Here is a 14,993-nt window from a genome sequence, read left to right on the forward strand (position 1 = left end):
TTCTTCTCAATTCTTTGTCAGTTAATTTGCGTTATTTTTTCTCAACTCGTTTTTTGCGACCCTGTTGACTGTTTCCAGCGTTTCCAAACATTTGATGGTTCTGTGATCACGCCCCAACATCTTAGGAATTTCAAGAGTGCTGCACCCCTCTGAAAGAATTTTAACAATTTTTGACTTTTCACTTTGATCTTTTCAGTTTGATCTTTTTTGGCCCATTTTGCCAGAGGAAAACAAGCTGCCTAATAATTCACCTTGATTATAGCATCTTGATCTCCTTAGGCCCACCCTCCCTCATTACAAAAATACACATCACCTGATATGCTTGATCCAATCAGCAGTCAAGTTTATACAGCTTGGAGTTGGAAAGTATACATAAAAATGATGATATGGTCAAAATACTCACTTGCCTAATAATTGTGCACACAGTGTATATCTGGCTTAAGACATAACATTTTATTGGCAGACCCTTCATATTTTGGTAGCATTTGCTCTAAATCTGATATATGGCCACCACAGACATCAGTAAATCTCACCAAATTTAGCTGGATTTCAAAATGTTCTGCAAATCTTATGTCTCTTAAGACATAGACTTATACATAGACATAGACATAGACACACACTTAAGACTAGAAATTTCTTCTTTGGCCGGCCATAAATATGAGATAGCTATTGAGTTTGTTCAGGCTACATCTATTTCTGTCAACTTCACCATAACATGTCCGCTGATCTTGGCCGAGTGTGCAGGTTTTTTCAAAGGGGAGACGAAAATAAGCCGCTGACAGATACAGGTGTCATCTCCCCAGGGAAGTAAGGTCGAGCATGTTGAAATACAACATATCCGATCTCTCTTTCCCAACAAATCTGCTGTCGGCGCCCCTACAAATATAAGATCTGTCACGTTCAGGCCTCAGTACAGGAGCGTAGACCCACTGTGAAACTATTAGACTAAGCTACTTCGAAATCAGGGGGCCGAGTCTAAGGGATTTTTCAATCCACATCTTTTGGACTCTGTGCAGGGAATACCCAGGTCTCCTCCACATGGTGGTCTTCAATATCAACCCCTAACAGCCTGCAGATGGTATTTCCGAGCAAGGCACCAGAATCTATCAGCAGAAGCCCGATCTTACAAACTGGAGGACTCGGCTGGCAGAGGTCATGCAACACGATAGATAGATAGATAGATAGATAGATAGATAGATAGATAGATAGATAGATAGATAGATAGATAGATAGATAGATAGATACAGGTGGTCGGGGCAGGCCGCGCTCCCAAGGCAGAGTCAGGAAACAGTCCGGGCCACATCCAAAATAGCAAACAACAAACACTTTCCCAGTTTGATGCTGGTTTCTATAATCAGAAATTATCAGCCACCGGCTGAGCACCGACCAGCTGACGTTGAGGGAACTATTATCTCCAAATTCTGACCAAATTCGATTAGTGTAGAATCGATTCGCTCATCTCTACTAGCTTTAGATGGCAAAAAAACAAGAGATGGAGCAAGACATTACGGCTGTAACTTTTTGTACATATTAAGATTTTCAAGCATAAAACATACAGTATATTGTATATGGTTTGAAATGCTCTGTTGATATTCCAAAAATACATACGTTCAGTTAAATTGTAAATAACAACACTAGGATGTTCCAGCGATGACAGAAAATCGGATATCAGCTTTTCCTTGTTGTCTCCTCTTCCTAAGTCTAAGTATCGTCATGCTGCTGCTTCAAGGCCCTTAGTTAAAATGTCCAAAACATGCTCAGTACTTCTTCCTCTGAAGACCAGGGGAGGAAGTTCACTACTTGGTGCAGTCCAATTTTAACAGTTTAGTGGGCCCAATGCAAAGGTTTCATTAGAGGGCCCCCTTCCTGAACAGGTTGGAGTGCTGAGGGTTAATATTGTCTTTGTTCCCAATAATCAGGCTAGGGGTACCAGGGCTGTGCTGTATTGTCCTGTTCTAATCCCGCGTTCTCCTGCTATGCCGCACAATCCTCCTCCCTGCCCACTTCCTCCTCGGTGCAAAGCCGTTCTGCTTAGCTGGCATGGCACCACTAGGCCACGTCAACGCTGGGGTCAGAACGAGCCCACACTGACACTGTGCTCCTACATCCCCCTAGCCAGGCCGCCGGGGAAACTCCATTTCCCTGACAACCTGAAACGCTACAGAGCGTTCAGTGACGGTGCAACGAGCCCTGGCAGAGGTTTACACCGGCCAAAACTAATGAGGCTGATTGCAGAGGATGGGACACTGATTGCGGGGGAATGGAGACGCTGGAATCAGGGGGAAGGCTGCAATCCAGGTCTGGTGGCAAATTAGCTTTTCGGGTACATGACAGTTCCCCTTTAAGGCAAGGCCCCAACATAGCAGATACACCTTTTGAATGTTAATTTTATTCCCATTCAGACCTGCACCTGATTCCCTTCATTTCCAGGACATATACAGTACACATAAAGTAATGCTTGAGAAAGGCTCGCACTGAGCTGAAACGTTGCACACACGTGGAATAAAAGGATCTCTATTTTTTGAATATTTTGGAGTGCTGTCTCAATTTCTTCTTATCTTGAGTGCACACTGTTCTCTCTTTTCTTACAACATTATCAACTACACATAAACTTACGCACAACGACCAGATAACCGGACATATTAAACATGGGCCATTTCTGAAGGAGTCGGTATCTGAGCTGGAGTCGGAGAGTGGAAAAATAGGGGAGTCGGAAGTTCTGCTTACCGACACCACAACCCTAGCTTAAAGGGGTTGTCTCATCAAGATCCTCACCATCTATATGCGCTAATAGGGAATATGGACATGAAAGAGGGTGGTTCCCCATTCATGACTCCCCTCTACTAGCCAGAGTAGAGAGCCCCTAAACAAGGAACTGCTCCCAATTTGGCAGTCTCGATTCAGCCTCTTATCACACAGTTGCTCATTCAATGTAATACCACACTTCCCCTGTAGCGGCCGCTGTAGTGGAAATGAGTAGCTGCAGCTTCCCCGATGGCAGGTGATCGTCAGGATTTTCAGGAGGTGGGCTCACAGGAAAAAGTCTAACTGATTACACATTTTAAAGTGTCCCCCCCAATTCCAATCGCCTGCTCGATTTAACTTTGGGTGTGGAAAGACCCCAGCCTGTATGACCCCTGGAGAGTATTATGCATGAGTCCTATTAATTAGAATATCAATTAGTCTCTCCACTAGCACACTAGCGTCGGAGGGACACTTAAAGAAATAAAACCATTATCCCCTTTAAAGCCAAAGCTTACACAGTATGTTATCACCATGAGTTGTGCCAGCTCTGCTACATCTCTCTATGAAAATACTTGCCGACAACATAAAAATGTACAGTTCTTCTGCATAATCTAAAAATATTCCCTTCACATCATAGATAGAAATCCCATACACTCCTGATTTATCTTTTACTTGTTTCTTTTTCCTACTTGTGGCTTTTAACTCCCCCCTCCCTCCCCTGTAATCTCCGGAGTTGATATCAGTCATATATTTGTTACACGAGTTATAAAATATACATTAGTTATGTTGCTTGAATGTTATTGATTTACACAGCTTGAATTTAATACTTCTAAATCCCCCATTAGAAACTCGTAACAATTATTCACCTCTTCAAAGTCAAGAGTATTTCTTTTCAAAGGGACGCCGCCGACTTACACTTTATTAACCAATACAAAATATCCATAGGTTAATTCCACCTTCTCGCAACTTTATAATTACTGAGACCATGAAGCTGGTAAAATGTGTGATTGCTTCTTTCTGTATTTGCTAATGGATATCATTGACGTGCTCGAATTCCACTATTTTCATATGCAGCATAATACATTAAGAGACATTAATACTCTACCTACATTTTAAGTGCTCTTGGTTTAATCCCCACTGGTGATATACAATAAAACACGCCGCATACATTTCCACTTTCAGGAAGATACGCTACAATTAGGTAACTGCAAACATTGGAAGGAAATGTTGAGACGTCTTGGGAGTTATAAGACTAAAATAATTTTTATATCAGATCGTAAAATCATAGGAAAATACGCTGCTCCTTCAAGGTCAGTCAAAGGGAAACCATCAAGATGCAGCTGTTTACAGGGTTGTAGCATTTAATGCGGATGTAGCACATGTGCAATGTAAAATACTATGATTTAATAGTTGTAAGACGACCATCTTTTCATTCCTTATCTGGATAACTTTTATTAATATGATTTAGGATCCTACACTACGCAGATTAAACCCAGTGATCTAGCAATGTATTATTAATGTGGATCTGTCATCAGAATATGGTGTCAAATTTAAAGCAATATTCGAATTAAAACCTTTATGGCATATCCCCAGGTAAGTGACATGTGCCTCTGGAACCCTCAACAATTGGGAGACCAATGATCCCCATTCAGGACAACCGCTCTCCCCATACAAGTCAATGGAGAGGTGGTCGCAAGCAGAACTTTCTGTAACTCTTATAGACTTTAATAGAGAGCGATATCCTGTGAATATTCCATAAATGTTTATGAACTGAATACCATTTAGAAGGGGTATTCTTATCTTGGACATTTATGGCATATCTACGGGATTCTGGGACCTGCACCTATCTCTAGAATGGGGTCCACTGACCCCATCATACCTTCTTACGCTGTCGCTGGCCACCAATTACTGATTTACGAGGTGACCAGGGAATATGGAAACAGTCGAGCTTTCTGAACTACACTGTTTACAGAACTCCTTTTTACATGTATGTGAGTTATGGAAACAGTGTAGCTCAGCGAGCTTGACTATTTCTGTACTCCCGATCACCTCGTAACTCATTGGCCGGGGACCAGCAACATCGGGCGAAGTAGGATGGGGGTCAATGAGCCCTGTTCTAGAGATAGGTGCAGGTTCTAGAGGTGGGACCCTCATCTATCAGACATTTGTGGTATATCCTATGGATATTCCATAAATGTCCAAGATGAGAATATAGTACGAATGGGACCAATAGAGGAAGCAACACTAGATGCCGTGTATGTGAGACATATGTCGTAGATTATGGCAGGTGATCATTAAAGAAGTATTTCAGCCTTTAACATTATTTACTTATCCACTACATAGGTGAAAAATGCTAGATTGGTAGGGGTCTGACCACTGGGTGCCCCACCAATCGCCAGACGGTGACTAGAAGGAGTTTGAGTGGAATGAAGGCCCAGCAAAACATGATATATCTCTATTCAAAGTCTATGAAGTTGACAGAAACAGCTGAACCCCATAGACTTTAAATGGAGCTGAATGCCCAGCCTCCTTTCCATTCAAACTCCTCCTCATCGCCATCTGGCGGTTGGTGGGGGTCGCAGTGGTTGGACTTCCAATGTTCTAGCATTTTTCACCTATCCAGTGCTAAAGACTAGAATACTCCTTTAAGCTTTAAGGCCAAAAATCCCTTATTAACAGCGTAATGTAAAAAACATACACTATATGACCAAGTATTGGGACACCTCCACATTACACCCACAGGTGTTTTTATGTCACCCTATTATAAATCCATCAGCATTAATGTGGAGTTGGTCCCCCTCTTTGCAATAAAATAGCTTCCACTCTTCTGGGAAGGCTTTCTACAAGATTTTGGGGTGTCTCTGGGAATTTTTGCTCGTTCATCTAGAAGATCATTTGTGAGGTCACACGCTGATGTTGGTGGAGGGGGCCTGGGTCGTATTTTCCGTTCTAGTTCATCCCAAAGGTGTTGGATGGGGTTGAGATCAGGACTCTGTGCGGCCAGTCAAATTTTTCCACACCAATCTCAACCAACCAACCAACCAACCAACCAACCAGCCTTTATGGACCTTGTGCACTGGGGCGCAGTTATGCTGGAACAGAAAAGGACCAAAACTCCAAACTGTTCTCAAGAAGTTGGAAGCCACAATTGTGTAAAATGTATTGGGTGCTAAAGCATTAAGATTTCCCTTCACTGGAACTAAGGGCCAATCCCTGAAAAACATCCGTATAGCATTACCCCTCCCCCACCAAACTTTACAGCTGGCACACTGCAGTCAGGCAGGTAACGTTCTACTGGAATTCACCAAACCCAGACTCATCCATCAATCCATCAATAAAGAAGCATCACTCCACAGAACACGTTTCCACTTCTCCAGAGTCCAGTGGTGGCGGCTTTATACCACTTCATCCGACGTTTAGCATTGTACTTGGTGATGTAAAGCTGGCAATCAGCTGCTCGGCACCCATGCCATGAAGCTCCCGGGTACAGATTTTGTGCGGATGTTAATGTCAGAGAAGGTTTGGACTCTGCAGTGATTGAGTCAGCGGAGCATTGGCGACTTTTATGCACTATACGCCTCAGCACACGGCTCCCCCACTCTGTAACTCTACGTGGTCTCCACTTCGTGGCTGAGTTGCTGTGGTTCCTATATGCTTCCACTTTATAATAATATCACTCACAGGTGACGGTGGATATCTAGGAGGGAAGAAATGTCATGAACTGACTTGTTACAATGGTGACGTCCTATTACATACAGGACCATGCAGGAATTCAGTGATCTCTTTACAATGACCCATTCTATCACTATTGCTTGTAAAGGCACCTACATGGTGAATGCTGGATGTTATACACCTGTGGGAATGGGACTGAATAAAACACCTGAATTCAATGATTAAGAGGCGTGTCCCAATACTTTTGTCCATATAATGTAGTTCAAAATATTGTTTTCTGTATTGCTTCTTTGTATTAACCTGAAACTCTTTATTTAGCTATCAAGGTAATACGATAAGTGTCGGCTCAGTCAGGCTCATGCTGTACAAGTTATCTCCCCCCAGTCTAGGCTTCTCTTTCATACCAATCGTCTAGATAGAAAATCTGAACAAACGTATTCTGTGTAAATATTTCCAAACAGAAAATACTTGCTCGATCTCCTTCTAAAGCCCCATTGTCTGGGATGTAAAATCCCAATAATGACACAAACATTACAAATGAACCGTGTTTATGTGAATTGCTTTAACCACACACTTAATATATCTCCCGCTTTCACCATTTGCAGGGTTTAAAAAAAAAATCAAAAAGACTGGAAGCCCATAGAAAAGCTGCTCTTTTCATTCATTTGAAGGCAGAATAGACCAAATTAAGAGAACAACGGGAGTTACATGTGCTGCGATTCTGTACCCAGCAAAGCCATTTATCACAACATGAAAACTTTTCCATTTGAAAAGAACTTGCCCAAGCAAAATAAGCAGTGCCTGGAATTATATATTAGCCGGTGAACAACGTGTCCTGCTTTTTGAAGGTGAAAGCAAACATTTAAAGAGTTTGAACAAAAGGAAAAACGTTCTACGATATTTTGATGGCTTAAAATTGTTAAAGACATTTAAAGATAATGTCAGAATAGAAGGGCAACCTCAGCGTAACGTCGCTTGTTGTCATCTCTTAGGTATGGTTATTTTCTGTGCCCACTGTCTCGTTTTTCCTGTCTAAGTGAAATTCTACATTATTAGTAGTAAATACCACCATAGAAGCCTGAGTGTTGAATAGCGTATATAGAAAGTAGACGGTAACTAAAGAGTGGGCGTTACACTGTAGCAGTAATACAAAGAGAGACATGTCCATGGTTGGGTGGTTTCTTAGTGGGTTCTATTGTCTACGTCTTTTGACAAAGTGAAGGGTAAGTATGGATGACCTTCATAAAGAATGGGATCCAAGTCTCTTTTCTCTATAAAGTGAAGAACACAAAGTAACACTATCAAAGATAGGAAACGTACATGAATGGCCAGTTCTATGTAGGCAAGTGGTAAGATAAAGGGGCAAGCACAATTTTATATTCTTACGGCAGTATGACAGTACTATGATGAAATTGTGTAGCGGTATTATAATGCACTTTGTGGCACTATTATTTGGACATTGTGTAATGGAATTTTGGATGCACTGTATAGCAGCCTTTCTCTTTATTCAAAGATATTGGGTTGGGGGAACTATGATTTACCTAGTGGCCTTCACAGTTTTTTATTAAGTCCCATAACGTAACACAAAACCAAAATCAAGCAGCCGTGGTGGGACATCTTTCCTTGGAGCTCCACCTAACCATGGACTTCTATCGAAGGGACAACCCCATAGATAGGATCTTGTGGCTTCTATGGAATTGCTTCACTTGTTGGATCTTCGTCATGTATAATACCTCCCATAAAATGTATCCACTATACAAATTTGGAACGTACAGATGTAGTCATCTTTATTTTGAATTTTAACGCATTAACTACACAGTGGCAAGACAATTTTTCAATGACTTTTCAATGGATTTTGTTGTGAGAGATCACGCTGCAGCAAGTTATCAGAGTCTAGATAAACTTGGCTACATCTGTATTTAGATTATGCTCATTTAATTTTTTGCAAATTATTTTCCAAAGACTGCAAGTCTATAAGATGTGAAATGAAGAAAACCAGTTATTTTTTATTTTAGGTATTAGAAAATAAATTTGATATTGAATTTTTTTTTTTTTTACTCTAATAATTATACACTGAAACATAACCCTTATTTCTTATCTTAATGTTTTTATTTTTTGATTGCATATTGTTTATTCTATTTTCTTTACATGATTATTAAGGCAGCTTTCTTGACTGAGTTGAATCAATAGAAGCAGAAGGGTTTTGTTTTAACACAGGAAAGTGGACATTAGAAACTTGGGTCAGAAACAACCTATTGACTTATGTGGTAGAGTGTAATGAGCATGCTCTGTGACATATGTCAGAAGTCACTGTGCAGGGAGAGGGAGGAGGAGATTAACTATTTCTACCATCTTTTGTCAAGGGTGTTTTTAATGGGATGGCAATAGTTTATCTTTAAAAATGTAAAAAATTATTGAACAAAAAATAGTTTTAATATAAATACATTATAAATGTTCATACGTATTTTTATATACTCATTGGCAGATATTGATACATCTTTTTATTACAGTAATGGTTTAACAATTTAAAAAAAATTAGCACATCCCAGTAGAAAGATGCAATCCCTACCAAGACGGTATATGGAAAATGAACAATACAAATGACGCAAAAGTAAATTGAACGCTGAAAGAAGTGTAGAAAATTAATGAATGCAAAATCACGTAAAATAAAGCTAAAACATCTCCCAGAATATGAACACATAAAAAAGAAATAAAAGAAATACCCCTGTGTCTGACATAAAAGGGACACAAATTCAAAGGTAGGCAAACTATATAGACACTTAAAAGAATCTAAGAGCTCTTAAAATATCTTCCTTCTTGTTCAAAGCCTGACATTTACAAAAGAGTTAGAAGAAGACTTTAAATATAGTAAATAAATGGAACCAAAAGCAATTGCCCTTGCTTGTCTCTTCAAGGTTATACACTTAAGGGCATACACTTAAAGAAACTTTAATATCCATGGTATTCTTTTCTGCACTTTGCCAAGTTTAAAAGAAGGTGAAGATAAAATGGAGAAACAGAAAAGTTAACACTTTGTATATACATTGCATAACTTATCTTGTACTGATCCTGAGTTACAGCCTGAATTATACTCCAGAGTTACATTCATAATTCTGCTGGTTGCCATTGGAAACAGAAAACAATCTTGATGTCAGACACACCCCTTAGAGTTTAGCTGAGCTCCTATAATGCATTGGGACAGTTTTATTTCTCACATCAGATTACTATACAGTGTCTGGTATAATAATGACACTTCCCAGAATGAAAATTACCGAACAAGTTCTGTAAAGATATTGAGCCAGCAAAGTAATTTAATGTTGTTACTAAGTTACTTAAAGTTTTATGTGAATTAAATGGTGTCCAAAAGTGCATATACCTTCTAAGGGTTTATTTTGACGGAGATATTACAGATTTGTGTTATTCAGATCCATAATACAGTGCCCCTAGCTTGTTAGGAATCCTTACTGTACCTCCACATGCCACCAATATTACATGGAGGCAAATTGAGGTGTTTTTTTTCATGGATTCTGTGAGAGTCTACCAAAAATTCTGGTATGCTCTATGGACATGTTGCGTTACAGAGGTATTCTCCCCTAGAAGGAGACAATATGGTGCCTCATGCGAGAAACATTTGGCAACTGACGGAGAGCCTACAGGTCTATGCCTATAGGCTTTAACTAATATTATATACCATGTTTCTTTGTCTCATTAGGGGTTTCCCTTAATGCCCTCAGTGTGCAATTGTTAGGTCAGATTGCCTAGCAACTTTTTGTCTTCTCGTCTAGGTAGCCAGTATTTAAATATGTGTCACTACAATATTTCTATAGAAATAGTTACATGAAGTTCTATCTGCTGTACAATAGGATACCCCTCTGTTCTGCACAGACTTGTTTTGATTCTCTAAGAAAGCAGAAAGCATGGGAGAAATATACTAATCATATAATCATTCAGAGAGAATTTAACTTATCGTACACAGGTCAGACTGGCCCACCAGAGTATCAGAGGGTCCTCCAGTGGACCCAGGTCCTGACACAGTAATTGGTCCCAAAGTTCCAGCAGAATTTGGAGTTGACTTTGGAGCCAGTCACTTGGGTCTATTTTTAGTGGAATGATTCACAAATAACCTATTAGGTCTTATTAATGATATGTCCTGTGTGTACAATGATAACAACAAACATTATAAGGAAATTACAAGTGCATATGCACATGTTCTGTATAAATGGAGGTTGGACCGCACTGTCATCTAGTGGACCCAAAGAATCCCAGTCCGACATAGACTCGACTGTATCTAGATTAAGAAAATAAGGTAGGGGGAAAACCACAGGAACAAAAAAAAAATTGTAAATTATGTTACTTGTCTAGTTTGCATCGAGAAGAAGGCTTGGAAAAAACTTAAAGAACAGTGCTCCCCAACGTGTAAAACTACAACCGAGCATTCTCTAATGGGGATCATTCTGTGATGATTTGGGGTTATGCAGGGTACATACAATTTAAACTTTTTCATTTATGTCTCCTGTGGCGCTAAGATGATTTTTACAGAGGTCACCCGCATTGTCTTTTATCTCTACAAATTAATAATTAATAACAATAATAATAATAATAATATTAATCTTTATTTATAGTGTTCAAGTGGTGCTGACATCTAGTGGCCAAACTGGCTACATTGCACTGGAGTAGCATCTCATTTTACAGCTTACAGTAAAATGCAATGTTATCATCTCTTAAGCACAAGTAGGAAGAGGGTTAATGACAGAATAATAATATTATTAATAATAATAATAATAATAATCTTTATTTATGTAGCGCCAACATATTCTGCAGCACTTTCCAATTCAGGGGGTACATTGTACAGACAATATCAGACATTACATAGTGACAAAACGAAATCACAATTTAAACAAGAGGAGTGAGGACCCTGATCACAAGAGCTTACAATCTATGAGGAAATAAGGGAGACACAAAATGTAAAAAGTGCTTGTTCAGTACAATGGTCCGGCCATCTTTTATATAATGGGGTAGTAACATAAAGCTGCATGAGCCGTCACCAGCCAGTATCTGTGTATGACGGACATGAAGTGTATTAGGGTGCAAGGAGTGTGGGGGATACTGCTGGATGAGGGGATCAAGTTATGATCACTAATGTAAACGGGTGGCCAGGGAAAGTAGTCAGATTAGGGAATGTTATAGGCCTGTCTAAAAAGATGTGTTTTCAGGGCAAGTTTAAAACTGTGGATGTTGGGAATTAATCTGATTGTCCGGGGTAATGAATTCTAGAGGACGGGTGCAGCACGAGAAAAATCTTGGAGACGGTAGTGGGAGGTTTGGATTATGTAGGATTTTAATCTACGGTCGTTGGCAGAACGTAAAGCATGTGAAGGGTGGTAGACAGAGATGAGGGACGAGATGTAAGGCGGTGCAGCACTGGGGTGAACTTTCTGGGTGACAGTAATAAGTCTGAATTTAATTCTGAAGGGGATGGGCTACCAGTGCAGAGACTGGCACAGGGTAGAGGCATTGGTGTAGCGGCCCAGTGCAGTTACTGGCAGAGGACAGAGGCATTGGAGTAGAGGTCCAGTGCAGAGACTGGCACAGGGTAGAGGCATTGGTGTAGCGGCCCAGTGCAGTTACTGGCAGAGGACAGAGGCATTGGAGTAGAGGTCCAGTGCAGAGACTGGCACAGGGGGGTAGAGGCATTGTTGTAGTGGTCCAGTGCAGTGAGATAAGCCTGGCTGCTGCATTCACTATAGATTGGAAAGGGGAGAGTTTAGTGAGTGGAAAACCGATTAGTAAAGAGTTACAGGAGTAAAGACGAGAGTGAATCAGAGAGACAATGAGAGATTTGGCTATTTCCACAGTAAGAAAAGGGCGGATTCTGGAGATGTTTTTCAGGTGAGAGTGACAGGAGCGTGTAAGTGATTGAATGTGCGAAGTAAAGGAAAAATCTGAGTCAAAAATAACCCCATGTACTTCAGGCTGTCGGAGATCAGATGATGGCTGGATGTGATCGAGCACCTGGTGATCTCAGTCCTAACATGTATTGGCAGCCACACAACCTGCCCACGGAGATGCCGTCAGTGCTCACAGACAAGCTGAATCCTGGTGGCCACAGTGCTACACATTGGCAGGAACGCAACATGGCTGAAAATCTGCTGCAGAAAAATTGCGAGGACCAGGAAAGCGAAACATCACAGCGCCGGAAGAGAATGATCTTTAGCAAAGCACAGTTGAACACTTTAGAGCTTTTCTTCAAAACCAACTAGTATCCGGATATTAGTCACCGAGGGGAGCTGTCAAAATGTCTCTATATCCCGGATTCAAGAATCCAGGTCTGGTTTCAAAACCAAAGAGCAAAGGCGAGGCATGAGAATGGGAACCCAAAGAAGAAACCTGTTTTGAAAGAATATTTTCCTGATGAACAAACTGGAAACAAACCCACTGAACGTCGTCAGAACACGCTATATCAACAGAAAATGGTGGCTACTGCAAAATGGGTGAAGACGCTTAAGAACTCAAAACAGATTTTCTTTCCCCAGCCACCTTCTATGGGTTATCATCCATATTATCCATCACCTCCGGTCCAGCATATACTTAGTAAGGTCTGCCAAAATTCATCAAGTGGCCCCAACATGGGGATGTACCATCAAGTCCATAATAACATGGCCCCGGAGATGGCTATCAGTAATGAAGCGATGGACTTGTCCAGAGGGTCCTCCCAAATACCCAATGATAATCAACTGCAACAGAACAAGACCATCGTTTCTGAGATGACTTTTGGGGTCACTAGGAACCTGAGCTCTTTCAATGGACTGAAACACTTCTCTAAACCCGTTCCGTACCAGATGTCCATCCCCCACCATGACTTCTACAACCAAGGCTCCAGAACCTCGGATACATGCCCTAGTGTCTGGTCTACAGACTGACTGGGAAGACCGTTTCCTTCATTGAACTGAAGATCCTGCTATAACCTAAGCCTGGAGATGTAGTTGGTCCCTTAAGAGAAATGTCTAACCGGGACTGTAATAATAAAAAAGTTAATATGTTTAAAGAATATATCTTAAATATATTTAAGAATAAATTACTGGAGGAATTTTTGGTGTACCCTTTAGATAATAAATAAACATGGCTGTACACGGAAAAAAAAAATGAAAGAAAAAAATATAAAAAAATAACCCCAAGACAAATGCGGGCGCATTGAAACACAAATTGTTTAAATGCAGATAAGTCAGAAAATATATGTTTTTTTTGTTCGTATCTTCTACAATGGAGACCTTCAAGACTTCACATTTAACGCTAAGGATTGACTTTCATTTAAAGAGACGTTAAAAGAATTCTCGTCAGAAATGTATGTGGCAGATTATACAATGTACAATGTTCTCCACATGCAACTGAGAAATGGAATTTATTTGATAGAATATCCCCATGGAAGCAGTAATGTAAGGATGAAAATCAGGACTTTTAAGAACAAATACTGAGCAGTGGCAGCCTAAAGAACTCCCATCCATACTGTATAATGAGAGGACATATCAACAGCCAGATATACTATATACCTCAGGATAAAATATCCATGATTTTTTATGCCATTTAGAAGGTCACACAGCATTTTATCATTAGGGGCTAAAATTTTAAATTCAGGACAATCATTTAATAGTATAATTATTTTTATAAATGATTATTACATAGTTACATAGTTAGTACGGCTGAAAAAAGACACATGTCCATCAAGTTCAACCAAGGGAAGGGAAAAGGGAAGGAATTTTATTATTATTATCATTATTATTTATGTTAAAGCTCCATTAATTCCAAAGAGCTGTATATATGAACAAACATGTGAAAATACGTAACATGAGACAATAAAAACAACAAGAACAATAAACATGAGCTTAATAAATGACAGACTGGTACTGAAGGAAAGAGGACCATGCCCATGAGGGCTTACAATGTACAAGGGAAGAGGGGGTAAGACGGTAGGTTAGGGTAAAAGCTTTTTATATGGTAGTGTAGTGGTAGCAGGGTGAGGTGGGTTTTTAGGTTGCTTTTAAAGGTTGGGATGGTGAGAGAGAATCTGATGTGATGGGTAATGAATTTCAGAGTATTGGAGATGCACGGGAGAAATCTTGAAAACGATGATGTGAGCAGCAGACAAAAGGGGAGCAAAGAAAGAGGTCTTGTGAGGACCGGAGATTACAAGTGGGTAGGTATCAGGAGATTAGGTCAGAGGTGTGTGGAGGGGACAGGTGGGGGGTAGCCTTGTTTGTTATTGTTAATATTTTAAACTGAATTTACTTGGCAATGGGTAGCAGGGATTGGCAGAAAAAAGAAGCAGTGGTGGAACAAGGGGTGAGATAGATTAAGCGGGCAACAGAAGTGAGGGTGGATGGGAGGGGTGCAAGAGTGTTAGGCCACATAGAAGGATGTTGCTGTAGTCGAGGTGGGAGACGATGAGGGCATGTAATAGCATTTCTGTTGACCCAAGGTTGTGGAAAGGTCAGATTTGAGAAACATTTTTAAGAGGGAGTTGGCAAGAGGTGGCAGGAGCTGGGATGGGCAGTTTCAAAGACAAGGCACAATAAAAGAAT

General features: G+C 40.4%; 1 pseudogene; it reads left to right on the forward strand.

Moving 5' to 3' along the window:
* The first annotated feature begins 12,407 nt into the window (after positions 1 to 12,407).
* On the forward strand, positions 12,408 to 13,337 carry LOC142741699 (homeobox protein Mix.1-like; annotated as a pseudogene).
* The last annotated feature ends 1,656 nt before the right edge of the window (positions 13,338 to 14,993 follow it).

This window comes from Rhinoderma darwinii, chromosome 2 (genome assembly GCF_050947455.1).
Source record: "Rhinoderma darwinii isolate aRhiDar2 chromosome 2, aRhiDar2.hap1, whole genome shotgun sequence".
Classification (NCBI taxonomy): Eukaryota; Metazoa; Chordata; class Amphibia; order Anura; family Rhinodermatidae; genus Rhinoderma; species Rhinoderma darwinii.